Source organism: Onychomys torridus, chromosome X (assembly GCF_903995425.1).
Source record: "Onychomys torridus chromosome X, mOncTor1.1, whole genome shotgun sequence".
NCBI lineage: Eukaryota > Metazoa > Chordata > Mammalia > Rodentia > Cricetidae > Onychomys > Onychomys torridus.
Window position 1 is genome coordinate 95,602,837 of NC_050466.1, and position 13,203 is coordinate 95,616,039.

Consider the following 13,203-nt stretch of genomic DNA (forward strand, 5'->3'; position numbering starts at 1 on the left):
CTAGTCTTCAACTCTATCAAACACTCTAGAAGGATATAATTTTCCCTAATGACAAGGACATCAGGCTGCCTGGACAGTCACCCAAAGTTCCTCTGCAACATTGGGGTATCCATTTTTGGCTTACAAGCCTAGCATATCTGACAGACCTTTTTCAGAAATAGGAAATTTTGGAGGACTATCCTATTTTGTCTTGGCAAAGTTCACACTCACTTTCTTTTGTGTCCTACTTGTCTAATTTGTACAGCGTATTGTCAGCAGTTGAAGCAAGGACACTTTCTTTGGCCACATGGCTGGCTTTTGTCATAAAGAAAACAAACTTTGTGTAAAGTTTCTTCAATGCCCATCATCCTCTTTGAAGTAACTGGTGGTATCAGGGACAGATATGTCTCACTGTCAAGAAAGGTCTAAGTTAAAACATTTTAAATGCCATATTCTGTAGGTCTTTGAAGTGTTTGAAGATTGCTTATCTGTCTGAAATATATCTCTATTTAACCTTGAAAACAAACCTAACATTGACTGTAAGTTTGCTATTATAGATGACTATTAATCCATATTTCTTAACTATATATTACATTTTTAAATGAGCTGCATAAACATAATACTCTACACAAGAGTAGAAATATAAACATAGTATAACAAAATTAACTTTAAATTTGTATCAATAAACTAAAATCAATACTGATGTAAAATATGTAAAATTAACAGTTGCTGTTTTGGATTAAAGCAGACTTAATAATGTACTCCCTTTCCCCCAATATTTCTACATCATATTCCCCCTTTCCTTTTTTAGAAAGAGATTGACTATGACCAATAGCAATTTATAACCAAATACCCTAAACAAAGACAAACATCCATAATCCATTTTGGGGAAATGTGAGTATAGTTTTCTAGGCTACTTCCTGCTGATTGAGGTGCTGGTAATATTATGAGGATCTTGAGAAAATTATGGTCAAGTACTAACAGGAGTATTTTGTGTGCTTGGTCCATCTCAGCCAAAGGAAACTGCAACAGAGGTGCTCTGAAATGTTAGATCATCTGGGCCATCTGTCCCACTGGAGATGTCTTCCTCTATCAAATCTGAATTTTCTTAACAAAGAATGAGTCCACAGCCTCTCATTTCCTGTGGAAATAAAAACATAACCTCTTCTACAAAGTTTCGTATCTTTTGACTTAAATTTTCAAGTCAAGGCGTTTTCAAAATATATAGGTTGGATTAATCCAGCAACATTTATAACCAAATGTCTCTTAGCAGCTGTTGCTCATTCCTTGGCTGTCCAATAATTAAAAAACAGTACAATAACATTCAGTATACAGACTCTGTGTATTTTCTATCTTTATGTGGCTTTTTTATATTACTTTACTCCATTTTTAAGGACTTTACTTATTATTTTAAAACTATATATTTCCTTTTTATGACTGTGTATACCTTCATTTACTCTCCCAAGCCTACGTATATTTTAAAACGCACTGTAACCTGCTTAGAGGTTTTTGGTTTTTTTTAATATGTCTTTACTGTATATTTCTATCTTTTTCTAATGACATGAGCATTTAATCTGCTAAGCAGTTGTGGTTAGGATTAAAGCGACTGGCTCTACCCCATTCCTTAGGTTCTGAGAGTCTAGCTTCACCGCAGAGGTACTGGCAGGAGCCACTCGTATCACCTTCAACTCTGGGGAGGATTTAGGTCCATGCTGCCACCAAGTAGTTTGGTAGCAGGGCCTCTTAAAAGAGCCGCCTGGTTTTTGCCACTAACGCTGAGTTCAGAAACCATCTCTTAAAGAAGCTGCACCTCTGCTTTCTGCGAGGAAACAGAGCCAACTAGAGAAAAAGTGGTTACCAGGAAGCCGAGTTTGACTCTGTTTTTGTATGCTTAGAATCCCTTTTTATGCTTTCTCAGGTCTCATGTGGAAATTCTTGCCAAATGTTTGGGTACCACATGTAGTGAAATGGTTTTCTGTGTCCTGCCCTGTCCTGCAGCGGGTGTCCCAAATAATTGATTTGGAGGCTTATATTAATTATAAATACTTGGACAGTAGCTCAGGCTTATTACTAACTAGTTCTTACACTTAAATTAACCCATAATTCTTACCTACGCTTAGCCAAGTAGCTTGGTACCTTTTCTCAGTGTGGAATTTTCATCTTGCTTCCTCTACATCTGGCTGGTGACTCCTGACTCCACCCTTCCTCCTCCCAGCATTCTTACTTATTTTTATTAAGCCAATTTGGGTGACCAATCTTTACAGTGTACAAGAAAATTATTCCACAGCACATAAAATTTCCAAAGAACAAATTTAATTGATATAATGGAGCAACAACTTTGGAATAATCCTGAACTGGATTTTAACTTTGTTTTTGATGCTAAAGGTCTTCAGAAGCCTCATTTATGGAGGGAAAATGATACTAATTAAGTTTATTGTTTCCATATTGTTTCTTCCTCAGAGAGAAGGAGAGGGAGAGGGAGAGGGGGAGTGGGAGGGGGAGAGAGAGAAAGAGAGAGAGAGAGAGAGAGAGAGAGAGAGAGAGAGAGAGTCCTGATGAGTCTGTTTTGGTGTTTGTGTGCATTTGGTTTCAGGACTGACCACCCTTCTAATATTGTAAAACCAATAACAGGCCTTATCCATGGGAGAGACTAATTCTCTCTCTCTTTTTTTTAATGAATCATTAATTGCTTATTGTTCTTTGTCTATGGGTGGACTCCAAAAATTCTCCCATTCACATTATCATATCTGTTTATACTGCCATTGATCCAGTCTTGTTTATGCAATAATTTCTACAAGAAACTATTTCAGAGTGGCCTTTTTGATATTCTGGATGTTATGATCTTTCTACCTTCTCTTCCTAGATGTTTCCTGAGCAACAGATGTATGTGTGTATTTGTGTATTTGTGCATATATTGTTACATGTATATGATAATAATAATCAAAGAAAAAGAGACCATCATCAACTTGAGATCGGGTGAGGGTACAGGAAGAGTTCAAGGAAGGGTACATGGGAAGGGCTGGAGGAAAGGATAGGGAGAGGAGAAAGTGATATAATTCTACTTCGATTAAAAACATATTTAAAAATACTTAGCATCATTGACTCTGGTCGTGGTTAAAAGATTAATGAAAACAAGTAGGCTTTAGAGTACTAGAGAAATGGCTGCAGTGTTGAAAACACTTCTTCTCTTGCAGAGGACCTAGATTCAGTTCGCAGCACTCATAATGCAGTTTCAGGAAATCTGGTGCCCTTTCTTCACCTCCTTGAGCTCCTGCATGAGTAGGTGCACATAAATTGAGGCAGGCAAATTACAAATAAACATTAGATAAAAAGTAAATCTCCTTTTAATAAAAAATTATACTCTCTTGGTCTTGCTAACTCATCAAAGGCATTTTTACTCTCTGAAATTCACAAGCTTTCTGAATAGGCACTTCTCAAAAGAAAACTGCAAATCTCTAAGAAATACATGAAAAATGTCCACCATAATTATTGATCAGGAAACACAAAGTCCATAATGTGGTATCATCTTACTTGTGGTTGAATTTTGAAAATTTAAAACTAGCAGGGCGGTGGTGGTACACGCCTTTAATCCCAGCACTCGGGAGGTAGAGTCAGATAGACCTCTTGAGTCTGAGGCCAGCCTGGTGTACAGATCGAGGTCCAGGACAGGCACCAAAACTACATGGAAAAACCCTGTCTCAAAACCTCCCCACTCCTCAAAAAAAAAAGAAAGAAAGAAAGAAAAATTAAACTAATAGTGAAAATGCACCTTTTATATATTGTTAGTGGCAAAGTGGTTAAAGAGAATAGTATAGAAGTTCCTCAAAAGGATACAAATAATAGCTCTACCATAACATCCAATGATTAGACTGCTAGGTATATACATAAAGTTCATATATATATATATATATATATATATATATATATATATATATATATATAATAACTGTACCAAAAAGAATTATACATGCCTCTGCTTAATGCAACATGGTTTACAATTTCTAAGATATGGATAAGCTTAGGTGTACATCAACAGTTGGATGAATAAAGAAAACGTGGTACATGTGCATATGTGGTATTTTCTTTGAGAAGCCAACACTTATACTCTCAATTGCTCTTGCAGTCTTCTAAGAACCTATTTCTGGCTTAATTTGTGTTCTTAAGTGTATATTAGAATAACTTTGAACAATATTTCCAGCTCTGCTTATTATAACTGCAAGGCTTAAAATTCTTTTCAGTGTCAAAGCCATTCAATCACCCTTTGGCTTGAGTTTAAGTTCCTAAAAGTCTAAAGGAACTTCTTGGGCTGCCGAGGGTGGCAATGTGGAGCCATGTTTCTATCCCCTCAATACTGACATGTAGTTTAATTGAGATTAGGCATTGTGAAATTTCAGAGATTTTTCTTTCTGGTTATCATTGCAATGGATTATCAAGGTCTCCCCATGAATGCTAGGATTGTATTTTTTTAGTGTTTTTTGTTTTTTGTTTTTTTTTAAATGTCAGTGGAATTTTTGATGGTTGTTAGATAGACTATCTAGATCACTTTTGAAAATATAGCCATTTCACAATATAAATTCTAACATCAGCATTGGAGAGCTTTCTATCTTCTAGTGTTTGCTACAGTTTCTTCCTTCATTGTCCTAAAGAATTTGTTGAAGAGGCTTTTCATCTCACTGTTTAGATTTGTTTCTAGGTTTGTTTGTGGGGTTTTGGGCTATTGGCAATGTTAGAGAAAGAGGTAAAGACAATTAAATGAGCCCAGAAGAGACCTTCTCCACAGAGAAACAACCAGGATCATCTATCAACTGTCCTTCAACTGTACTGAATTTCTTATACCAAGCCAGGGTCACTGGTAACTGTCAAGAAAGTGCTCTCTCATATTGAACACATGACAAGAACATCCAGCTGGAGAATGACTTGGCTATATAGAATCAAATAGGGGGCGGTCACATCATGAGCATAGAGAAGGCCACAATAGTGCAGGTTGTGTAGATAGAAGAAGGAGGAAATCACAGGAGCCAGAAGCTCTTTCCCAGTCCTCTAGAGTGTGTAGCCTCAGAAAGAACCACATCAACCACTGCTAGGCTGGCAACGAGAATTGTGCCAAATGGTCTTTCTGAGGGCTGGGAGTAGATTTAGCAGTTGGGGAGAGACTATCCAAAGACTGATGTAAACACAAAATTTCAGTGAACATCAGTTGTAGAAATCCTTGTGTGGAAATTATGATCCCCCAAACACCAGAGATGAAGTTATAAGTGGAATTCTATTTTACTTGTCTCCTTTTTTTCTTTGGCTTTCTCTTATAGGAATACCATGTATTATTATATTTTTTAAGACTGGCTCTTTTTCTTCACCAGGTTGTGAATGGCCAGTTTCTAATCCATCAACTTATTCAAAATCTCTTTTTAATCATGTGCTTTGTTTTATATGTGCTTTAGAGGGCCTCACAGAATTCTTATTCATATAAATGAACTAGAAATTGAGGCAAACAACAAACACTTGCTCAGTTCCAAACTCTATATATCTCAGCGAAGCCCTGATTTATTATAAAATAACAACTAATTGGTTAAAATATGCCTGGGAGAACATGTATTCTTATCTCATATTCATATGTCTACTCCACAACTAATTTATAGATGTCAAACCTTTTTATTATTCCTACAATGCCCATTTTATATTCCTTTAACCATGTTCACTCATGTGACAATGAGAAATGAAGTGTGCTTCTCTACATTTTACATAGCTCAAACTAATGGCAAGGCAGTTTGAAGAATAGAGTCACACATACTGAATGTTTAATGACAATATCATCTGACATCATAGACTTGGTTAACTATAGGTCTTTGGTTTTGCTCATTTGCATAAAGAAGCTTGAGATATATGAGGGCAATTTATTGGAGATGGTAGAAATAATGAAAGGTAGTTGTAATTCTTGTTCACATTCCCTTACACAGTTATTAGCACCGTTTAATATATTCATGCATGGTTACTTTCATTTGGAAAGACCAGTAGATTGATCATAGCCAGTCATCTATATATTTCTGACAGTTAGGAAACATAAAAAGCAAAGGGAGGCAACAAGAAAAGAAATAGGCTATGGGTGATTCAGAACAGTTATCACTGAAAAGTAAATGCAACTATATTGTGTTAAAGCTAAGAAAAAAAGACATTCACTTTCTTAAGGGCATTTTTGTTCTAAGAGAGATTGATGTTCAACACACATTCATCACGTTCATAAGCAACTAGTGGTGATATTTTACCAAGAGCAAGTAAAATTGCTATGAACAGTTATAAATACTATATTTCTCAAATATCACCACAACATGCAGGGTATCCCATGCTTAATGTCACTGAAACCACATGATGATAAAGGCAGACTATGCTGCCCATATGTAGCTCCTTTTAGAGTTCTTTGACTTACATTCTTCTGAAGAAAGAGACAGAAGAACTTTTATGACAGAAAACCCACTATTCCTACAGATTGAGGCAACAACCAAAGCTGGATTCTCTTGCCTTCATTCAACCCGCATCATGGGGGCTGAAGATCTGAACTCAGGGCTTTACTCTTGCACAAGTGTTTTATTCACTCAGGCATCTTCCCAGTCCTTAGTTTTGTAAGTCTGAGAAAGAAAAGCAAATGAGATTTCAAATGCATTTCTTAAATTCTCAGCATCACTGCTTTCTTCACATAAGGGAGCTCTGGGTTTTTCTTTTTTGTGTGTCGTGGTTTGGGGGTGGGGTACATCCCTGCTATTCTTAGTTTTCGTGTTCTGTGTAATGCTCTCAGTCTTCGTTCCTTCCTTAGGAGTGGCTCCAAATCCAATTTAGGTCATTCTCTTTGTTTGTTTACTGTTTTCCTATCTCTATGATATAGTGCTTAACTCAGGGATGGACACATTAAAGCACTATTGTTAATTATAAAGATTGCTGGGGAAACGTTTTTCTAAACTTTAAGCTGGACAAACAGGAAACTGGAGTTTATGATTGAAACAATGGCAACTTGAAAGTGTAGAATGATAAAAAATGGCAATATGGTTAAGAAATTTCAAGCAAATTATAAATTTTATAATTCATATTTTCTCTACAGGTAAAATTTAAAGTATGTAAAGGGATGAATTCTGAACATGTTTTTTTAATGAGAAATATTCAAATGGGGCATGTATAACCACAAAAGTAGATACTCTTATGTGGAAAGAAAATATTAAATTCTCTATGTACATTTGTTTTTATTCTGTTTTACCTATATTTAAGAAAGGCATTTTACCTATATTTAACATACAAATTAACAATGCTGTGAGCTACAAATAAATATTTTTTAACTGACATCCAAGAAGCAGTCCTCCAAAACTCTGCTTCCTTACCCTCCCACTTCTGCCCCATTTCTGAAAATGCTCTGAGGATACAAAGCAGCATTTGCCATAGACATTAATGTGTTATATCCAGGAAGTGTTACTTCCATGTATCAGTCTAGGATATTTATATTCCCTCAACTAAAGCAATAATCATCTCAAACTCTTTTTGTGGGTTATTAAACATTTCACAATGGAAGATACTGAAAATTTAGTTGTTCTGGATATTCCAGTGTATATAAAAGGAGCATTAGCAGGGCTTGGAGGTTCTATTTGAGAGAGGACCTGGGTTTGATTCCCAGCACCTATATGTGAATGCACAACCATCTGTGACTCCAGTATCAGGGGCTATTTTACTGTCTTCTGGAGTCCCCTTGTACTGTGTATACATGGTGCTGATATACACATGCAGGAAAAATCCCCATACAAATAAAATCATAATACAGAAACATTTTTTTAAAAAAAAGTATTATCAAGCATACTCCTCTTTCAACCATAATAGAGTTTTCTTCAATAATCTGAACTTATAGAACAAAGTACAGTGACTTATTGGAAACTAATATTCTCTCAGGGATAATTGCCAGTATGGCTTCTGTTGTTAAATGCCCATGTTCCCATTTTAGTTACTGGTTTTAGTTGCCATGAAGAATGGATGAAGACCTTGTAGAGTTTCAGATCAAGTTTATCACTTTATGATGGAATAACAAACAGGAACTATCATTCTCTAACAACTGTAGAGATGTAGACAGTATACTAGTTTTCTACAGGCCGTAGTTTATGCTGTAAAATGACAATCCCACTACCTGCCATAACACAAAAACATGATAGACAAATAATCCTGACTGCTTTTCAATGAAATATTATTACAAAAAGAGCCTACCACAAAATAAGGCATTCCTTGAAGGCAGTCATTTGCCCACTCTTGCACTAGAGTCAGGAAAATTCTACTTCGTAAATATAATCCAGCTAATCATTTATTCAAATTGACCATCCTTTATTGAATATGAGGCCCTGAGCTCCAAATGAGCATTCGATAGTAATGTTAATATTAATTAATGATATGAAATGATAATAGTGAAAATACAATTTAAGTTTTATTTATTAGACAGAAAAGCAGAAGAAAAGATTCTGACTCAGCACAAAATACCTGGGAACTCTGTCCTTTTTACTTGATATTTACTTTAAACTTTCTCACCAGTTTATCCTGTTCTTACCCAAACAAGAAGGTTTTCATCCTCTGCTTTTCATTTAGCACTTGGGTCAAAGAGGGCAGAAGGAATGAGCAATGCAATAGTAATGGCGGGAAAGGCATGAACTTGGGAAATCTGTCTTTCTCTCTTTAATACCTGACATTGGATATTACAGAAAACAAAGCTGCCTTTGCATCTGTGAAATTGAAATGGAATTCCAGGTTCAAGGAGAAATATCACACTGACTGTAAACATCTCTGCTAGTGCCTTAACTGCACATGAGGGAGTCATTTTTTTCAGTTACCTGTTGTACTTGTTGTACACCCATAGATGGATTTGTATATGTATATGTTACCTGATGGAGAACCATGTTTTTTTTTTTCAAACCCATCAGAGTAACTGGTGTTACCAGTATATTTTGCTTCTTGTGAGAAGATCAGAGAGGACTTGAGGGATGAAATATGACCCAAAGTCTGGCTTCTTTTCGACTTTCCCACAGGCAATCCTGAGAAAAAGGCTCTAAAGTCATGCCTCTCAATCTGCCTCTCCTACTCAACAGTCTGCTAGCTGTCATATCTTCTGTGAACTGTGCAATTCCAACTGTGCCTATTCTGTTCTGCTTTTCATGCTTCTGTAATCAATTGCCCCACAAGCATTTGAGCTGAAGAACCATGAAAACTCTGTTCACGTCCACCTGGTGCTTCAGACCACCTGCCAGAGCAGAGATATGTACTGTGAGCTGTGTTATATTGCCAGCTGGGAATGAAAGCAAAGAGGCATAAAAGTTGTAATTCCATCAGAGTCTAGATACTTCAGTTGGTTAGAAGGTTCACTTTCCACTGGCACGTACACAACACCTGTGATGTCTAGCTTTCTGTTGAGCCAATAATGAAGGGAAAGTAGATTTTGAATGTTAAAAGCAAAATACTGGGAAACATAATGTTTTCTGCCTTAGAGGCACAAAAGCCACCCAGGGTTTTGTCATTGTCTTATTGGGTGGTTTTTTTTGCAAGTTCTTTCTCTTCTCTGAACCTCAGTGTTCCCAACTATAGCATGGAGATGTTGAAATATGTTTTCTCTGCAGCTCTGACAGTATCTGGTATTACATGTTCATTAAATTGAGATTGTGACATAATTTTATTTATCTTATAAAAGTTATTATGAAACATACAACTTAAGCAATTTAAACTTAATGTTTCCCATAATTTAAAGGCAAAGTCACCTTATTTATTCAGCCTAAGAAGTATGATAAGTAATGCTTTTGGGGGCCTTTACTCATAAATTTTCCATTCCTGCTGGACTCTACTGCTGTGGATATTGCTCTATATAAATAAAATGCTGATTGGCCAGTAGCCAGGCAGGAAGTATAGGTGGGACAAACAGAAAAGAGAATTCTGGGAAGAGGAAGGCTGAGTGAGGAGATGCCATCCTGCCATCCAGGGAACAGCATGTAACAGGCACACAGGTAAAGCCACAGAATATGTGGCAACATCTAAATTAATAGAAATGGGCTGAGTTTAAGTGTAAGAGCTAGTTAGTGGTAGGCCTGAGCTAATGGCCATAGAGTTTTAAATAATATTAGCCCATGTGTGTTTATTTGGGTCTGAGCAGGTGTGGAAACATAAGAATGCAGGAGCCGGGTGGACACAGGAAAACTTCAACTACACTCTACCACTATCTAGTTAAATATTTTGACACCCTGAATTTCTTTTCAATCTTTTGGCTTACTTTTTTCTTGGTAAAATATTATTGTGTCTCCTTTTTGAATTACTTGTGACCTTTCCCACCTTTATTCCCATCATCTCCTCTATGGATTGCCATCTTTATTCTCTTCATCTACTTTAATGGATCCACCCTCAGGAATAATACTGAAGTAAAGATTTTGGAATGCTTTCTTTTTCATAAAAGCAATTAAACAAACTGCAGATCTCTGAACATTAACAAAAAGATTTAAAATACCATAAGTGACGTTTTTTGTTATTTTTTATTTAATTTTTTTCAGACAATATATTCTGATCATGGTTTCTTCTCCCTCATTTCCTCCCAGATCTTCCTAATCTCCCCATCCATTTGACTCCCAATACAAATACTCTGTATTTTGACTTGATCTGTTTTCAGTGCTGTGTGCATTTCCTTGGTATGTTTCTTGAAAGTAGTAATTGTTTAACATTGCAGTGGCATGAGGTAACAATATCAGTTGAATGAAAAAGAAAAGCCTAATGAATGGGAACATCCAAAGAGTCCTTTAAAAATATTGTACTTATGTCTAAGAATTTATACTTCCATGTATATATGTAGTAGTGCTGTGTACCTGCTTGAGCTTGTGTTTATGCCCAATAAAGGCTATATGCTCTAGCATTTGGCAGATGTTCTGGCTATGCAAAAGCAGAAGGTAAAAACTAATACCAAAACCTAAGAAGTTTAATGAATCTACCTAGAGTAAGTTCAAAGATATCTAAACTGATACACATTATAATAAACTTACAAATGCCAAAGACAAAGAAAGAAACTTGCAAACATCAAGAAAAGTTGGTTCATCTTATACAGTGTCTCTTGAATAAGATTGTTAGCTAATAATTCATCAGAATCCAGAGACCAAAAAGCCAAAAGATTAGAAAATACTACGGAAAAAGTTCTGAAAGTAGAGACAAATAGCTATAATTAATATCAGATAAGATACATGTCAAGGCAAAAATTGTAATGACAAATAACAAATACAATTTATAGTGGTAAGACATGAAATCTACTGAAAACGTATAGAAAATTGAAACATAGTGTGCCTGTCAACACAGTTATACATAAAACTAAATTAAAGATTTGCAGGAAGAAATGTTCAAGTCCAGAATAAGTGTTAGTCATGTCACTAGCCCACATTCCAGCATGGGTAGAACAACTAGAGACACAGCAGACAAGAGAACTGAATAACCATTAAACCATATGTTTGCTATTTTCATAGTGAGGCTTGGGATCAAACTCTGGCCTTGCATATTCCAGACAGACAGTCATCACTGAACTAGACCACCAGCCATTTCAACAACACTGTCACTATAAGCAATTATAGAAAATTTCTGTCTAACAAGACAACATATGTATTTCTACATTTGTTATATTCTTCTCAAGGGATTTTTAAGTTTCTTCAGAATTTATTACAAATTAGACTTTTGAATGTTTTGTTATAAAATCAGATATAATATATTCTATGGCTCCATTGGGGTAAAATTATAAATTAATAACAGGGGGAAGCTAGTGTTCTTATGGGATTCCTGAGTGTGTGAACGATTAGGTCTCTGATTCTTGTGCCTTCTCTTGTTCTTTACTTTCTGTTGGCTTGTATTGTCCAACTTTGAGTTCATAGTCTTTTATCTTTTTGCATTTTATTTTGCTACATTTTTATATAATGAATGAATGAATGAAAGCTTAGCCACTAGGATAAAGGTTAATAGCTAACTGAACTGTCATTTATACCTGCTGGAAAATGGAAAACCACTTTCCTCCAGTACAGTGACACTGGGTATATCAACAACTCCAGGACAGGCCTCCATAGTTGACCAACATATATGGACTTCACAGGTTTGTTGTTGTTGTTTGTTTGTTTTGTGTGTGTGTTGTAGACTATTATTTCAAGGTGTGTTACTTTTGTTTATGCTCTGGAACGTTTGTTTAACGATGCAAAGAGGTGTTTGATTAAATAAAATTCACCTGCAGTCAGGAGGCTGAGTCAGCAACTAGCTGACAGGAAGTGGTAGGGAGGAGCCAGGTGAAAAAGGGTTTATAAGGAGGGGCGAGGAGATGTACAAGGGTTCTTTGGAAAACTAGAGCAAGGAGAGGAGGTGAGCTACTTGCTATTCAACCTCTCTGAAGAGCAGAATTCCACCTTGACCTTTGAATCGTGAGTTCTTTAGAGGGACAGAGGTTTAGTTAAGTTCCCTTGGTAGCTTTGCAAGAGTCGGAGCCAGAGGGAGCAGACTTCCCCCGGCCTAACTGCAGCTAGTAGCAATGGAGTTGCAGTTGCTGATTCAGACAGCTGTGGTTTAAAAGGCAGCAACAATTAAAAAAGGACGTGTGTATGCATTTATTTGAAGGGTTTTTTTTTCTTCTTGGGTGCTGTTTATTTTGGTTTTGGGGGGTGTTATATTGGGGTTTTGTTTGTACTTTGAGAAATAACTTAAAGTTGGATGGGTATGGAGTGGGGAAGATCTGGAAAGACTTGGGAGAGGGGAAGAACAAAGTTAAAATTGTTTAAAATAATAAAAATATAATAAAAAACAAAAGAGAAAAACAAACTAAAAAAAAAAAAAGATTCTCGGGGTTGGGGATTTAGCTCTGTGGTAGAGTGCTTGCCTAGCGAGTGCAAGGCCCTGGGTTCAATCCTCAGCTTAAAAAAAAAAAAAAAAGATTCTCTCCATCAGGTCACATGGCCACAGCTTCTATCTTGTCACATTACTTGGAAGTCAGTATCATATGATTTTTTTTTGAGCTGAGGACCGAACCCAGGGCCTTGCACTTGCTAGGCAAGCACTCTACCACTGAGCTAAATCCCCAACCCTATGATTTATTAATGCTTATCATCTGTTGGCCTAGAAACTCCATGAAAATAGGGATCAGTTTACTTGCTTTGTTTATCTTTTATTTTTTGACAGAGTTTAGCATCTTCAGTGTGCTAATAATTATTTGTGTATTAGGTT